A 15996-nucleotide genomic window follows, 5' to 3' on the forward strand; every position below is an offset into this window, starting at 1 on the left:
CACTCCACTCCACTCCACTCCACTCCACTCCACTCCACTCCACTCCATTCCTCTCCGTTCTAACCTATCCTATCTTATCGTACTATTGCAATTTGAGCAAATGGGCCACACAGCTTATCTGTCAAAGAGATTGATGCAGGACAATCTGACACTTTTTTTACTAATCTGTGCTTGAAAGATTTATACCATATTGCTTAAAATGTTTAGCAGATAATTAACAAATCTAACACTTCCATTATATTAGTGCCATTTCATTTTGATAATTTGCTAATTATTTAGTGTGTGCAAATGTGGTGAAGAGGCTAACATTACCTGTTTTGTCTTGATTTTTGTCAGCAGGAGATACAGAATTCCTTTTCTTCTTCCAGAACCAAGGTAGTAATGACAGGGGAATATTTTCTTCAGAATATGAATATTGGTCTAAGTAGAAAAGAAAAAAAAAATCCAGACAATAGGTATAATAAATATAAAAGAAAACATATATATAAATATCTACAACAACAGATAAAACAGATTATTTGAAGAAAATATCCATAGAGAGAGATTAAAATCAGTAGTTTGACTGTGGTAGAGCACAGTCATATTCTGCGCAAGGTCAGGAGAAAAAATTAGTGTTATAACTTCACATAGAGTGTTTATATCTTTGAATAAGTTTTAATATAATGCATTATTATTCATACTGCAGTGTGGGTTACTTTGCATAGAATAACTCCAGCTACAGCATCAATTAAACTCCTTTCAGATTTAAAAAACAAAAACAAAAACAAAGACTGTAGAAATTGTTCAGACATTTAGGAGTAAGAACCATCTCACTCATGCTTTGGCTTCCTTCTTCAGAGGTTCCCTGCACAGCAACTTTTAATGAAACTTGATAGTTTAATGCTAACTGTTCTACACTTCTGTGCTGTGTCACCTAGGAAACAGGGAAATATGTCTGTGTTTTCAAAACAGAGGGAACTGAGCTTCAGATCAGGCCAACCCTGATAACAGAGCTCTGAAAGTCTTTGTAAATCATTAAATATGCTACTAATTAAAATTACAAATGCCATATGGTTCTCAATTGTTGGAACATAAGGCACAGGTTAGACTGCTAAGAGGTGCTCCTGACATCAGAGAAAGGACTCTACAAAGGGATGGAGAAATCAACCAGGCTTATATGATATCTGTTCTTCACTCTGTAAATGCAGAGTTTATATCAATAATGTACAGAGTTTAATATTCTTGCATCTTACTACATAATCAACCCCACGCAAATTAATTTTTATGTCCAATAAATAAACAATTGAAAAAACAATTCAAGACTATGGCAGGAAAGGAAAACAAAAAAGCAATATTGCAACTCTCATGTGTCTCACAACTGTTTATATCAAAATATCAAACACTGAAATTTTCATTTCAAAAAGTAAAATTGTTTGACAAAATTTGTGAAATGATACAATCATAATGACACAATCATACAAATCAACTTATGACGTTTGTCATTTTTAACCATCAGTTGGGGTTATTCAGCTTAGGTCTAAGCCTGACCCTGGTGTTGTCAGTAGTACTTCTGATTTTACTCCTTTATTTTATGAAAGCCTTACAATAAAAACAAACAAACAAACAAATAAATAAAAAAAAGCAGGTGTATTCCTTAGACTTGCCCATAAATGCATTGAACAGTTGAATGTTAAACAGTTGAGTCCCACCCTCTCTGTCCTGTTGCAAGAAGTAGCAGTGCAGGATAAGAGAAGACTGATTCTTTTATGTGTGGCTCAATAGAAGAACTTTAGCAAAAGAAAAAATTACTCCTTTGACTTAGGCAGATGTACCAAGTCTTTCTTTATTAACTAAAAAATGAAGCATGAAACCCAAAGTACGAAAAGAATAATAGCTCTCGTTATGCAAGGACAGGGAGGTGATTATCCCCCCCTACTCTGCTATTCTGAGGCCCCATCTGGAGAACTGTGTCCAGGTCTGGAGCCCCCAATATAAGAAAGACAGAGAGCTGTTGGAGAGGGTCCAGAGGAGGGCCATTAGGATGATTAGGGGACTGGAGCACCTCCCCTATGAGGACAGGTTGAGGGAGCTGGGCTTGTTCAGCCTGGAGAAGAGAAGGCTGCGGGGTGACCTCATTGCAGCCTATCAATACCTAAAGGGAGCCTACAAACAGGAGGGGAATCAACTCTTTGAAAGGGTGGATAACTGCAGGACAAGAGGAAATGGTTTTAAGTTGAGGGAAAGAAGATTTAGGTCGGACATCAGGGGGAAATTCTTTACCCAGAGAGTGGTGAGGTACTGGAACAGGCTGCCCAGAAAGGTTGTGGATGCCCAGTCCTTGGAGGTGTTCAAGGCCAGGTTGGATGGGGCCCTGGGCAGCCTGGTTTAGCATTAAACGTGGAGGTTGGTGGCCCTGCATGTGGCAGGGGGGTTGGAGATTCATGATCCTTGAGGTCCCTTCCAACCATGGCCATTCTGTGATTCTGTGATTATGCCCTGAACAAATGGGCACTGACAGTCAAGACCACATTAATTTTCTTCGTTGATTACAATGAAGCACAAATTGTCATTTTTATTGCTGCTGTTGATCTCTTCTACAAGCAGTCAAGTACTACAGCTCAGCTGCAAGATTCAGTACAGTTCAATGGTTGGAAATGACTCATATGTTAACCCTTCCCTTGATTATGAATGGGACAGTGTCAGCTTCTCCTGTTTACCTGTGGAGTGGGTGGTTTTACAAACTGATCTAGTCCTTGCTTCTTACTGAGCACTGCACCATGTTCATAACAACTTATTGTAGAATATCAAAGCCTGCAGTTCTAGCAAGGATTGCAGTTACTGTATAATTATATTAATTTAGGTTTGGAATTGTTAAGCTGAAGATTCATGCATTAATATATTTTCACACTCTGGGAGGAATATCTCGTTTCCTGAAAGTAAATTGAAAACGAATTTCTGATGGCATTTTACAGATTTTTCCAGACAACAATTCATTGTGATTTTTTTTGCTTATTCATGCTGGTCAAACCACATATTTTTATCTATCATTCTCAGGTTACACTGCCTTAAGCAACAGCCTTGCCCAATGGCATTGCCTAACAGAGCTGACAATCAGTGATGTTGTTTTAACTTGTTATTCTCAACTTAGAGTTTATTGCATGAGAGAAAGATGGACAGGCAGTTAGTGAATACTTTGAATGTTCAAACTGTTGAATTATTCTATACAAATACATTGGCATAAAGAAGAGGACAGATAGGAACAAGCAACAAAGATAGTGAAGGGTCTAGAGAACAAGATACAGAGAGGCAGCTGATTTTCCTTGGGCTGTTCAGCCCAGAGCAGGGCAGGCTGAGGGGAGGCCTTGTGGAAGCCTACAGCTCCTTGCAGGGAGTGCAGGGGCAGCGCTGAGATCTGTTCCCTGGTGACAGTGATATGATACAAGGGAACATCTTGGTGCTGCGCCAGGGGAGGGCTGGGAATGGGTCTAGGGAAAGGTTCTTCACCAGGTTTTTCACCATTCGAGCACTAGGACAGGCTCCCCAGCTGCTGGAGTTCAATAAATGTTTGGACAATGATCTCAGGCAGAGTATCGATTTTAAGGTGGCCTTGTGTGGAGCCCGTGTTTGAGCTTGATCCTTGTGGATTCTTTCTCACTCAGGATATTCTATGATTCCATGGACTAAAAAGCTGATAATTTTGAAAAATATTTGCTATCAGCAGTTAACATTTTGCTACCACAAGGGTTTTCTTGATCTCATTTGTCAGTTTTATGGCTATTTTTCTCTGTGAAGGAATACGTTTCTGACGACAAACTACTGAGATATTGGAAAAAAACCTGAGAATCTAGATTACCTTTACACTTATTTGTTGACTTTTACTTCATTTAAATTGGCTAGATAAGATATTTACAAGGTGTTCCCAGTTTTTTTCTCGCTTATTATTCAGCAACCCGTAAATACAGGTCTTAATGCCTCATTAATCGAGTGCTATTTACTTCTAAATAAGCCATAATGAGCTTTAATTTTCATTTCATCGATGCATTTAAATTTTCAGCATAATACTTGAGGAGTTTATTTGATATGTAAACACAGAATACTTTTACTAATATGGCTGGGAAAGTTTCAACCATGGTCTTTAATAACAGGTAAGAATATATTGTTCCATCATGATTCCATCGCGACTTACGGTCAAGTTCTGCAGGTTACAGAGAAAAAGACACAAATCTTTCTCTTCTTTCCCTCATCCAACTTCTCAGCAGCCTGCTTCCTAAGGTGGAGCAAGGCAAAGAGTCCTGATTTCATTACAGGCTTTGCACAGCTGTTTACATTTACTGTAATTACATACTCTTTAAAAAGGCCCACATAATCTTACCTTCTGTTATCACTTACATACTCACTTACATGCATTTCTGATAAATCCCAAACTAAAAATGGTAGCTGATGCTGGCTATTTTAATTTTTGTATCTCTGGTTATGTGCTTTAGTTTTTGCCCAATATATAGATGTCTCAGAGCATGTATCAGAAGACTGAAGTCCCAAAACTGCAAAGTGCAAGGTTTTGCACTTGGGCCAGAGGAATCCCAGGCATCCATACAGACTGGAAGGAGCAGTCCTTGAGAGCAGCCCTGCAGAGAAGGACCTGGGGGATGAAAAACTTAACATGAGCCAGCAGTGTGCTCTTGCAGCTTGGAAAGCAAATGGTATCCTGTGCTCCATCAGAAGAGCGATGGCCAGCAGGGACAGGGAGGTGATTGTCCCACTTTACTCTGCTCTTGTGAGGCCCCATCTGGAGAACTGTGTCCAGGTCTGGAGCCCCCAGTATAAGAAAGACAGAGAGCTGTTGGAGAGGGTCCAGAGGAGAGCCACAAAGATGATCAGGGGACTGGGGCACCTCCTCTACAAAGACAGGCTGAGGGAGCTGGGCTTGTTCAGCCTGGAGAAAAGAAGGCTGCGGGGTGACCTCATTGCAGCCTTTCAGTACCTAAAGTACCTACAGGAGGGGAATCAACTCTTTGAAAGGGTACATAACTGCAGGACAAGGGGAAATGGTTTTAAGTTGGGGGAGGGAAGGAAGATTAGGTTGGATGTCAGTTCTTTACTATGGGAGTAGTGAGGTACTGGAACAGGCTGCCCAGAGAAGCTGTGGATGCTCCATCTCTAGAGATGTTTGAGACCAGATTGGACGGGGCCCTGGGCAGCCCAGTCTAGCATTAAATGCGGAGGTTGGTCTCCCCGCATGTGGCATGGGAGTTGGAGATTTATGATCCTTGACGTCCCTTCCAACCCTGGCCATTCTGTGGTTCTGTGATTCTGTGGAAAGCATTACAGAGTTTAATACTCACAATAACATCGTGTAAGAGATAGTCTGTATAACAAAAATGATGAGTACAAGTGCTATTGAATTATAGTTCTTTACATGTCATGATTATGACATTGTTTCTGTGGAAACTCTAGTAGAAACAACAAAAAAACTCAGCAGTATTCAATTTTCCATCCTTTCGTTAAAGCATTATGTTCTCTTATTTGAGGCAGAATCCTCTGTTAATTCACTTGCTTTACATATTAATTTTTTTTTCAGCAAACATGGAATTACTGTTCCAGGAGAACAATAAGCAGCAGAAAGAGATCTTAGTTCGAAAGAAAATAAATAAATATATTATATTTGTAACTAAAATGCATCATGCAAAAGAAAATAGAAGTATAGTTGACACACTTTTAATTACTAATCCAATTTTTATTAAACATCCTTTTAGTTAGCATGTTTTTTAACATACAGTACAACTGAAACTCCTTCTTAGATCTATCTCTGCTTGCTTGCCAAATCAATTGAAGTCCTTTGAAAATGTCTGAACAAATTCTTCTGATCAAGAACTTAAGATTCTTGTGCTGTTAAACTACTGAACTCACTTTTCAGTCTTGAACAGAAGCCACTGTCATTAGCCCTTTATCAATCCCTCGTACAATCTTCTCTGTTCATTTTCTAACATTATATGTCTTATAATTACACGCCTAAATGACAGTACAAAAGCATGAGCATACATTGTTACTTGCTGTGGATGAAATAATACTCAGTGTCTCGTTAAGCTGTAGAAACTCAATTCCACTTTTGAAAAATGTTACAAAATATTTCTAGAGACCAGGGAAGCTTTAAGTAGGAGAACTTCAGTTATTGCACTTTGTTAAATGTTTCATAAAGTATACAACTTTCTAACTGACATCAGAACAAATGTATTTTGAGGACAGACTTTGAAAAATGATTAGATATATTTAAAACTATACTCATCTACTGTTCTTTCAGAATTGTTTACAGCTAAGAACTTTAAAAATAAAATATTTTTAAATTTACCTCATGTTCTTAAATATAAAATTTGGCTGGCTCTGTGCTTCCACTCTCATCAACTGTGTGCCATAATTCAACATAAATGAACCCCTTTCTTTCCTAAATAAATATTAAGTCTTAAAAATTACCTTCATCCATTGTAATTGATCTGCTCTCACGGCCAGTTTTTCCTCAGAGGAGTGAATTACTATGTGCAGTCAGCCTCCCACACTATGTGCATAAATATTTAATATACAAAAAAATACAAAAGCTTTTCTAGGCAACAGGATACTTGTACAAAGTAAAACGGGAGATATGTATCAGGTTTCTTCTCACTGTTTCCTGTGGCTAGCAATGTCTGCTTTGCCAGATCAAAACTTGCTAGATGAAACTCAAAACGCTAGAAGACTGGGCTGATATTGGGGTCTGTCCTGTTTAATACCTTTATTGATGACCTGGACAAGGGGATTGAGTACATCCTAAGTTTGCAAATGACACTATGCTGAGAGGAAGTGTTGATCTCCCTGAGGGTAGGAAGGCTCTGCAGAGTCATCTGGACAGTCTGGATAACTGATCTGTAGCCAAGGGGGTGAAGTTCAACAACCAAGTACTGGATTCTGCTCTTTGGCCACAATCCCAGGCAATGCGACTTGGAGCAGAGTGGCTGAAGAGGAAACAGACCTGGGGGTATTGATTGATGCTTGTCTGAATATGAACCAGCAGTGTTTCCAGATAGCCAAAGCCAGTGGCATCTTGGCTAATATCAGTGTTGCCAGCAGGAGCAAGGAGGGCATCATTCACCTGTAGTCAGTGCTGGCAAGGCCAAACCAGCACCAGTAGAGTGAGTAATGTGTTCAGTTTTGGGAACCTCACTACAAAAAAGACACTGAGGCCCTGGAACATGTTCAGAGAAGGGCAGTGAAGCTGGTGAGGGGTCTGGAGTGCAAGACATATGAGGAGCAGCTGAGGGAACTGGGACTTGTAATTCTGGAGAAGAGGATGGTCAGAGGAGACCTTATAGCTCTCTACTACTTTGTGAAAAGAGCTTGTGGCAAGGTGGAGACTGGCCTCTTCTCCTGCATAACTGGAGATAGAACTAGAGAGCCTAAAATTGCTGTAGGGGAGATTCAAGTTACACATTGGGAAAAATTTCTTCCTCAAAGGAGTGATCAGGTGCTAGAATAGGCTGTCTAAGGAGATACTTGAGTCGCTGTCTCTGGAACTGTTGAAGAAATGCTTAGGTGTTATACTGAGAGGCACAGTTTAGTGGGGAAATATTCATGGCAGATGGATTAGCTGAAGGTCTTTTCCAACTTTGGTGATTACTTGGTTCTATGAAAAAAATATTTAATAAAAGTCTACTCTAACTTGTTTCAGCTGAAAAAAAAAATACGTAAAATATGGTACATTTGCTACATTTCTAGTAGTTACAAAACTTGTAAAGGAAACCTGTAATGTGGAGTTCGATGTAGTTTCAGCCTAATTTCACATAAACGAGGTTATGAAATGCTTCCTGATTGAGTTTTTATTACATCAGAGCAAAGTTTGCCTTGCCATATAGAAACATAAAGCTCACCACTCACATCTAATTAAAGGTAAAACATATTTATCACTGCCATTATACTGAGAAGTGCCTCAGCTAACGAAGTTGGCAGATTGTTTTGAATGACAGTTCAAATTTACTGTTCTCTTAGAATAACCCAGACATACAATTTATGATTATTCCCATATTAATATGAATAATGCAGCTGCAGGAAATGGCAGAAGAAAGTACTACTCAGCAGTTGCAAAAGCAAATACACAATAATCTGTTTGCAGACTGGTGTGATCAAGATTAATCAAGTGAGACTAGTGGCTCCAGATTTTTACTATGCTGCTATTGTTCCATACTCCACCCTTCTGTCAAAATGGATTAAGAATGAGAGCCTGCATTTAGATTGTAGTTTAAAAGGGAGGTTTTAGTATCATGAACTCAACAAGCAGTTTCATTATGGATTTTTTGAACCATCTTTGTTTCCAAATAATACAAAATTAATTGATTGTATGACTAGTTTCCCTGGTGTTCTATTTTGAATATACTGTATTTAATCTTGGGTATGATGAAAAAAACATGATATGGAACTTACATAAAAGATTTCTCTGAAAAAGTTATTTTCTTATATGAAAGGAATTTTCTTGTGATACAGAAATTCAGTAATGTTTTTTTTTACATCTCCTTTCTCCTTTTGTCTCTTGTTAATGGAGGAAAAAAAAAAGAAAGAATAAAAGAAAAAGAGAAAAGACATGAGGAAAATAATGCTCTGAACAACTGAAGGTATTTGACTTTCCAAAACTGTGGTCCCACAGAAATGCAGAATTGCTTTTGATAGATTGTATTTTCAGAAACAGGTGAATAAAAAGAAAAAAAGATGTAAAATTATATTTAACAATGTTCTGATAGGTTTAAACTTGCATTTTTTAACAATCATTGTAACGTTTCTTTCTTTACTTAAACTTTTGAGGGGTATGTAATTTCTAATCCTGAAGTAGGTCTTGATTGTGCTGGCTAATAAACAGAGTAGCAGATTGTCAGTGCCACAAACATCTTAAGATCACTTTCTCAGTCCCCTCAGTAATCCCCTCAGTAATCAATTCCACATTGATACATATTTTTCTTAAATCTCTGTCATCTTCAAACTGTTTTTTTCATTCTTCTTGCTGGCATCTGGTTATCAATAATATTTTATGCTCTATTATAAGAAGATAAATTTCTAGGGCTAAGAAGCTCATATTCCTTTATGTATATTCCCAACCTATTTTATTTTTTCAAAAATCTTATAGCAGCTCCAGGGCTAAATAATCTACTTTAGTATAGAATCAGGTCCTATCTTACATGTCACATCTGCATCTTTCCTCTTTCAGGAAATTCAACTCTGAGTTACATACCTTTAGGCATTCATACAATGGAACAAATTACAACAAATACAAACATGTCTTGGAGATTCTTCTCTTCCAAATAAAAGTAAGCCTAATACCTTTACAATTTCTCATGAATAATTATGACTTGCACTGTGTCATCCATTGTACTCTTTAAAAGGTATTCCTTCCCAAGCAGCAACAGCCTTGGATCAACCCAGCCTAAAATAAAACTGAAACATGAAAACTGAAGATATCTGATTTTTTAGCTGGAAACTGAATGAGAAAAAGCTGTTCAATACTTAAATACAGACCTCAGGAACAAATGTGATGATGCAAATTGTTTTGCTGAAAATTAAACAGCAAACATACTTAAAATGATGTGAAATATATAGTGGAGGACACCAGAAAAAACTTACACTGAATACAGCAGTTCAGATTGTTCTGTATCTCCCTTCCCTTCCCTTCCCTTCCCTTAATAGTGGAATAGTATAAGATATTTCAGAAGGAAATGAAATATTTAATTTACTCAGCTTTGTTTTCTGACTGTTCTTTTCACACTGTGAATGCAGTCAGTGAGCAAAACATTATTAACTATTATTCATTTATCATGTAATTCCTGTTCCTGTTTGATAGTCAGAACCGAGTTAGGGCTGTGCCACTTCCAACAGGTCTCAGACTGCCTGAAGTGATTTTGAAGTTTCAGAATGTGATCCTCCTCAGCGCAGATATGGAGCAAGATATGTTTTATTTATTTAACCTGGACATTACAGTCTGCTACCATTTATTCATTTTGACAAACTGAAACAACCAAAGTGGAATGGTTTGCTTACAAGATGGAGTCATAGAATCATTTAATCATCAAGTTTGGAAAAAACTTCTAAGATCATCCAGTCCAACCATTCACTTATCACCAGTATTTTCCAATAAATGCCCCTCAGTACAGCATCTAAATGTTGTGGCTTGCACTCCAGACCCCTCACCAGCTTCACTGCCCTTCTGTGAATATGTGCCAGGGCTTTGATGACTTTCTTGTAGTGAAAGGCCCAAAACTGAACACAGTATTCAATCTGCAGCCTCACCAACACTGAATATAGGGGATAATCACATCTTTGCTTCTGCTGGCAAAACTATTTCAAATATAAGCCAGGATGCTAATGGCTTCTCGGCCATCTGGGCACACTAATGGGTTATGTTCAGCCAAGCATCAACCAATACCACCAGATCTGTTACCTCTCCACAGTCTTCCAGCCACTCTACTCCAAGTCTGTAGTGTTGCCTGGGGTTGTTGTGGCCAAAGTGCAGGACCTGGCATTTGATCTTGTTGAACTTCATCCCATTGGCCTCAGCCCAGCCACCCAGCCTGTCCAGATCCTTTGTAGGGCCTTGCTACCCCCAGGCAGACTGACACTTCCAGCCAACTTGTTGTAATCTCAATCTTACAGAGGGTGCACTCAATGCCCTCATCCAGGTCATCAATAAAGATATTGAAGAAGACAGACTCCAGTACCAACCCCTGGGGAACACTGTTCATGACCAGTAGCCAGATGGATTTAAATCCATATATCACCATTCTCTGGGCCCAACCATCGAGCCAGTTCTCTACCCAGCAAAGAATGTAACTACCCAAGCCATGGACTGCCAGCTTCTCCAGGAGGATACTGTGGGAGACAATGTTGATAGATTTGCTGAAGTCTAGGTAGACTATGTCAACAGTCTTTCCCTCATCTACCAGGTGGATCAGTCAATCATAGAAAGAGATCATGTTGGTCAAGCAGGACCTGCCTTTCACATTCGCTAACCCTAACCCTAACCTGTGCTGGCTAGGCCTGATCACCCAGTTGTTCCACACATGCTGTGTGATCTCCCTCAAAATCATCTGCTCCATAAGCTTTCCTGGCTCTAAGGTCAGGCTGTAGTTCTGGAGAGGCTGGTAGTTCCTTGATCTTCCTTATGGCTATTCTTGTAGATGGAAGTCACATTGTCAAGCCTCCACTCCCTTAGAACCTATTTGGTTGAGCAGGAATACTGGTAGATGATGGAAAGCGGCTTGACATTCACCTCTGCCAGCTCTCTCAGTACGCTCAGGTGGATCCCACCTGACCCTATGGATTTGTAGATACCCAAGTGAATTAGTAGGTTTCTATCAATTTCCACCTGAATCATGGGAGGTTTCTTATACTCCCCTATCTAAAACTTCCAGGACAGGGGATAGGATACCCCAAGGATAGCTGGTCTGACTTTTAAAGACATGTAAAAAAGGCATTGAGAATCTCCTTCTCCTTGTCCACAGTGGTCACATTCCCTTCTGCATCCAGTAATGGATGGAGATTCCCTTAGCACTTCTCTTAATATATTTATAAAATATATTATATTTATACTATATATATATATAATATATTTTCCTATAGAGTCTCAACCACATCATTCCCAGCCCGAAGCTCAAGAACATCAAAACATTCTCTAACATAGAAAACCATTCTGCCACCCCTCCTTCCTTGCCTGTCACTTCTGGAGAGCTTATAACCATCCACTGCAGCACTCCAGTGATGGGAGTAATCCCACCATATTTCTGTAATGGCAACTAATTCATAGTTTGCCTGCTGCACAATGGCTTATGTGTTTCCACTTTCTTGTCTTATCTACTTAGTACTTCCCACTGCGTGTACATTATATTATACCTTCCTCAGAGAATTACTACTGCAGTCACAACTATATTACCATAAAGATTTGTTTTGCTCTATTGTGATTTGGAGGAGGATTTGTGTAACCATGATTTCCAAAGCTTTTTTTCCTAGAGCCTTCCTAGAAGGTCAAGAATTTTCTCGTATAAATTACTTTGGCACACAACCACAGTGATTTCAGGGCTTATGCTTGGAAGGCAGTCTGACAAGTCAAAAAAGCTTTTGGAACTCTTTCTCAATCTGCATCCCAAAGATAACTCCCGGTTATATTAAGTGGGTGTCAACGCACTATCTCATTTAAGATGAATCCAATTCCTAAAATGATGGCATCTTGACATTACTTCACAGACAGTTGTTCTGCCTGTTTCTAATACAGTGTGGGCTTTTCTTTTTCTTCAGACAGGGGAGCAGCTCTCTAGCATTTTGTATGTTGTGGAATAGCCAAGCTACAACCTACCATAAGACTCAGAAAATGCCTTTACATTTTCTACATTAATATTGCTTTAGAGCTATGGAAAGGTATTTACTGTGACTAAGTAAATAGTAAATATTAAAGACAATTAATGACAGAAAGTGCAAGGACTTCCTTTTGTCAGAGGATTAGTATTCAGTGTTTCATTCCAACTATGTTAGCTAATCTAAGATGAAAGAGAGAGATAAATGATAAGTATTTTCTCAGTGTAAGAACACAATCCCAGTTAGAAAATTCCTCAGAAATATTTATGAACTTTTTGGATTGATATCAATACACAGATGAATGTTGTCTTTTTTATTTGCAGTCTGGCAAAGTGGCCTGCATCTGAACCATGAACTGAACGAGAAATGATACATTAATGAAAATAAATGCTTTAACGGACCACAAGAGATAAAACACAGTTTTGTTTAGCTGTCTCATATGCATCATTTTTTGCTTGATTCTTACTAAGAAAATATGTCTGTATTGAACCTATATACCAGCCTATGACATGGGATAATGTGGATACACAAGATCACAGTCAGATTGTAATTATATTTGTCTGTAGTTGCATAGATTAGATGTGAATGAATAGATAATATAGCTATTTTCTCTTAAAATAGAAATCTAATCAGGTTGAAATTTAATGTAATGTTAAAGTAAGATAAAATCTGAGAAGACAATGCTTCAGTACACAGAAAATATATTTTTCAGAACAGTGCAATTGAGGCTTGCTTTAAGAATTTGTACAGGAATAAGTGTATTAGTAAAAGAAACTAGGTTTGCACTAGAATCACTAGAATGCCTTGTTGAAAGTACTGTTCCCTTCGGTAGGACTGCTAACAACACTATATGTTTTTGAATGTATATAATCTATACTACTTTTACTTGAAATCTGAGTAAAGCTGGTTGCCCTGAAGGGCCTTGCTGTCTAAGGTAGTGAGTGATATTTTTCTCTTCAGTTTCACAGGATGTAGGAAAACACTAGTGAGGATAAATTAAAATCACAAGGTGCAAAATATGTGAGAGGTAGATTCCAGGTGACTCTGGCTTGTCCTCAACTTGCACAAAGGGAATGATTGATCTGGTGGAAAACAGGCAGAAATCTATGTTTTATCTCCTATTGTCTGACTTAGTTCTTGCAGGAAAATACTATTTTAATTCAGAACAATTCAGTTTGCTAGCGTCAGTTTTCACTTACTGTTATTGTGGTTAATCTGAAGGTCGCTAGTAAAATGAAGTCATTTGTCTGAATACATGTAGAATGTTCCTTTCCCAAACACTCCCAACCTTAATTCCTCTTTAAAGAATTCCCTGTAAGAATAGTCACAGAATTAGAGAAGGTTCAGTGTTGCTCACTGGGATAGATGTAAGGACTGTTGCTCCTGTCTCCATCTTCAACTAAATTATTGAATCATTGTGCTATCATCTTGTGTAGTATGAAAAACTTGGGGCAATTCTATCTGCACTTGAGTCAGCCTCAGGATGAATTTTTGGTAAATCTGAGCTTAGCAGATTATGAAAACTGACTATTTTCTATTTTTACTACATAGAGCATACATTTCTTTTTCTGTCAGCAGGAACTGTATTCCACATTAGATTGACTATTATAACAGAATAGTGATAATTGCAGCATTTAAGATCTGTCATACTAACTTTAACAACAAAGAAAAATGTTTTTTTTTTTAATCTCTCTTACAGAGTGCCAGTAGCTGCACGCTTTGCTACTTCTGGAAAAGGAATACCAGATCCTGAGTATCTGCACAATTACAACTCTGTGAAACAAGTGGTGGGTTTTCTATTAAAGACTAAACATTGCATGCTAAAACTTCCTCTGGTTAAGTTGCATTTTTTTCAGGGGTAAGCATTTTGTACAATTAAGGTTTCTGGCTATCAGATGGTGACTCACTTCAGCTTCAGGAAGAAGATGACTCAACATCTCCACCCTTTAAAAATGTAGAAAAAGCACATGCAACCAGCTCCTGAAAAGAACTGAAGTGAAATATCTTCATGTCAGATCAGTCTGAAAGTAGAAACACAGGCCTGATAGGCAGTAGAGTAGAAAACGTGTTAAAATGCTGCAGTGAAAATGGAACAATAGTCTGATTATTAAGAAAGAGTTTTAGAAAACAAAGTCAGCCTGGGAGGAATGTCTTACTACATACTTGTGACACATTATTTCCTTCTCTTTCAGACTTGGAGTAAATGTTTCTGTCTTTATTTCTTTACTCAGAAAATGCCATTAATTTACAAGGAAGCTCTGAGCCTGTGTAAACTGTTTTTCTCTATATTATTTCAGTATTTCAGAAAACTTAGTTAGGAATACCCAGAATACACACAGATTTCCAGCTTTTCAATTTAAACTTTGCAATTATAAATGTTTAGTGATAGACAAGGCAAATGTTCCCTTGATAAAAAGACTAAACTCTGTAAACATACAAAATGAGTGAAGTAAGACTGTCAGCTTAATACTGACAGGAAGGTCAGGAGAGCAGGAATAATCTGTCCTTCACAGTTCATAAATAAATAAACAAAATGGAAAGCAACTAGACAGCTTGTTCACAGTATCACTGTCAACTCCTAAAGCCCTCAATTATTCAGTATACTGAAAATGTCTGAAATACCCTTGTCAAATAATACGTGAATTTTGGAGGAAAAAAAAGTTCAAGCTCTTATCAGAGATTTGGGAATGTGGGGTCTTATGAGGGCTGGTGGCTCTCCATGCAGATGCCAGGGAAGGATCTGGGAGCTTATTCTGTCCTACTACCCTGTCAGATATGAGGCCAGCCCCATCCCTGGGCACTATGCATCTCCCTGGGGATGGAGATGGACACAGGGATGCGAGGAGCCAGGCTGGTGGTTGAGGCCACGTCAAGTCCAAGGGTGCAGTTTCTTGGACTGGGACTGAGCACCACCTCTGACAGTACTACATGGGCTATGGCCTGCTCCAAGTGGCTTCACTGATCCTTAGCTGACAGAGGCCTGGCAATCAAACTCCTCCAGGGCTCTTACAGTTTCTACAAAGCTAGGTAGCATTATATTAAGCAAAGCAAGGCTTGTGCTTGATGTACTATATGTGTGATTTAAGAAAAATTTGTAATGAAGTGGTTCATTTAAGAAATTGGCAGGTATCCCTTTCATCACCCAAATCTGCTCCCCTTCCTTCTCCTCATGCATGTTTCTCAGTATCAGCCGCACAACCTCATTTTGAAGTTATCAGCATATTTCAGCAGATTCTGATCAGCAGAAAGCAAAGCAATAGGCATTTAGGAAGCTAAACATATAGCTACACACGTTTCTGTTTCAGGAACTGGTGTTTCTTCACTGGCATGATGCTTTGAGCCAACCTGAGATGTTAGTGATACATCACACGGTGTTGTGCAGGACGTGCTCTGGAAGATGTGTTGGGCTAGCAGGGCGAGGAAGTGCTTACAGAAAACTGCTTCTGGCAGTCTGCAAACTCACCTGTCTTGTGCAAACCTTTTACACTTTGAACTTCTGAGTGTTCCAACAAATTTTAATTACGTAAGTCTAAATTACTGCTTTTCTGTAAGCCTGCCTGGTTCTAAGTGTTTTCTTTGCATAAAATGAAAACAACAACAAAACAACAACAACAAAGTTATTTTGATATCCTGTATGATTATTCAGTTTCAGAAGTATCTTGC

The 15996-nt window shown here is 38.6% G+C and overlaps 1 long non-coding RNA gene across 1 annotated transcript; it reads left to right on the plus strand.

Annotated features, from left to right (window-relative positions):
* Positions 1-3930: 3930 nt before the first annotated feature.
* LOC122164706 lies at positions 3931-14118 on the plus strand. Its single transcript, XR_006170298.1, has 3 exons — positions 3931-4124; positions 9200-9299; positions 14033-14118. It is a non-coding gene; the product is annotated as an uncharacterized LOC122164706 (long non-coding RNA).
* The last annotated feature ends 1878 nt before the right edge of the window (positions 14119-15996 follow it).

The sequence above is a fragment of the Centrocercus urophasianus genome, unplaced genomic scaffold (genome assembly GCF_019232065.1).
Source record: "Centrocercus urophasianus isolate 14NV4802_14NV808 unplaced genomic scaffold, USGS_Curo_1.0 seq_27, whole genome shotgun sequence".
Classification (NCBI taxonomy): Eukaryota; Metazoa; Chordata; class Aves; order Galliformes; family Phasianidae; genus Centrocercus; species Centrocercus urophasianus.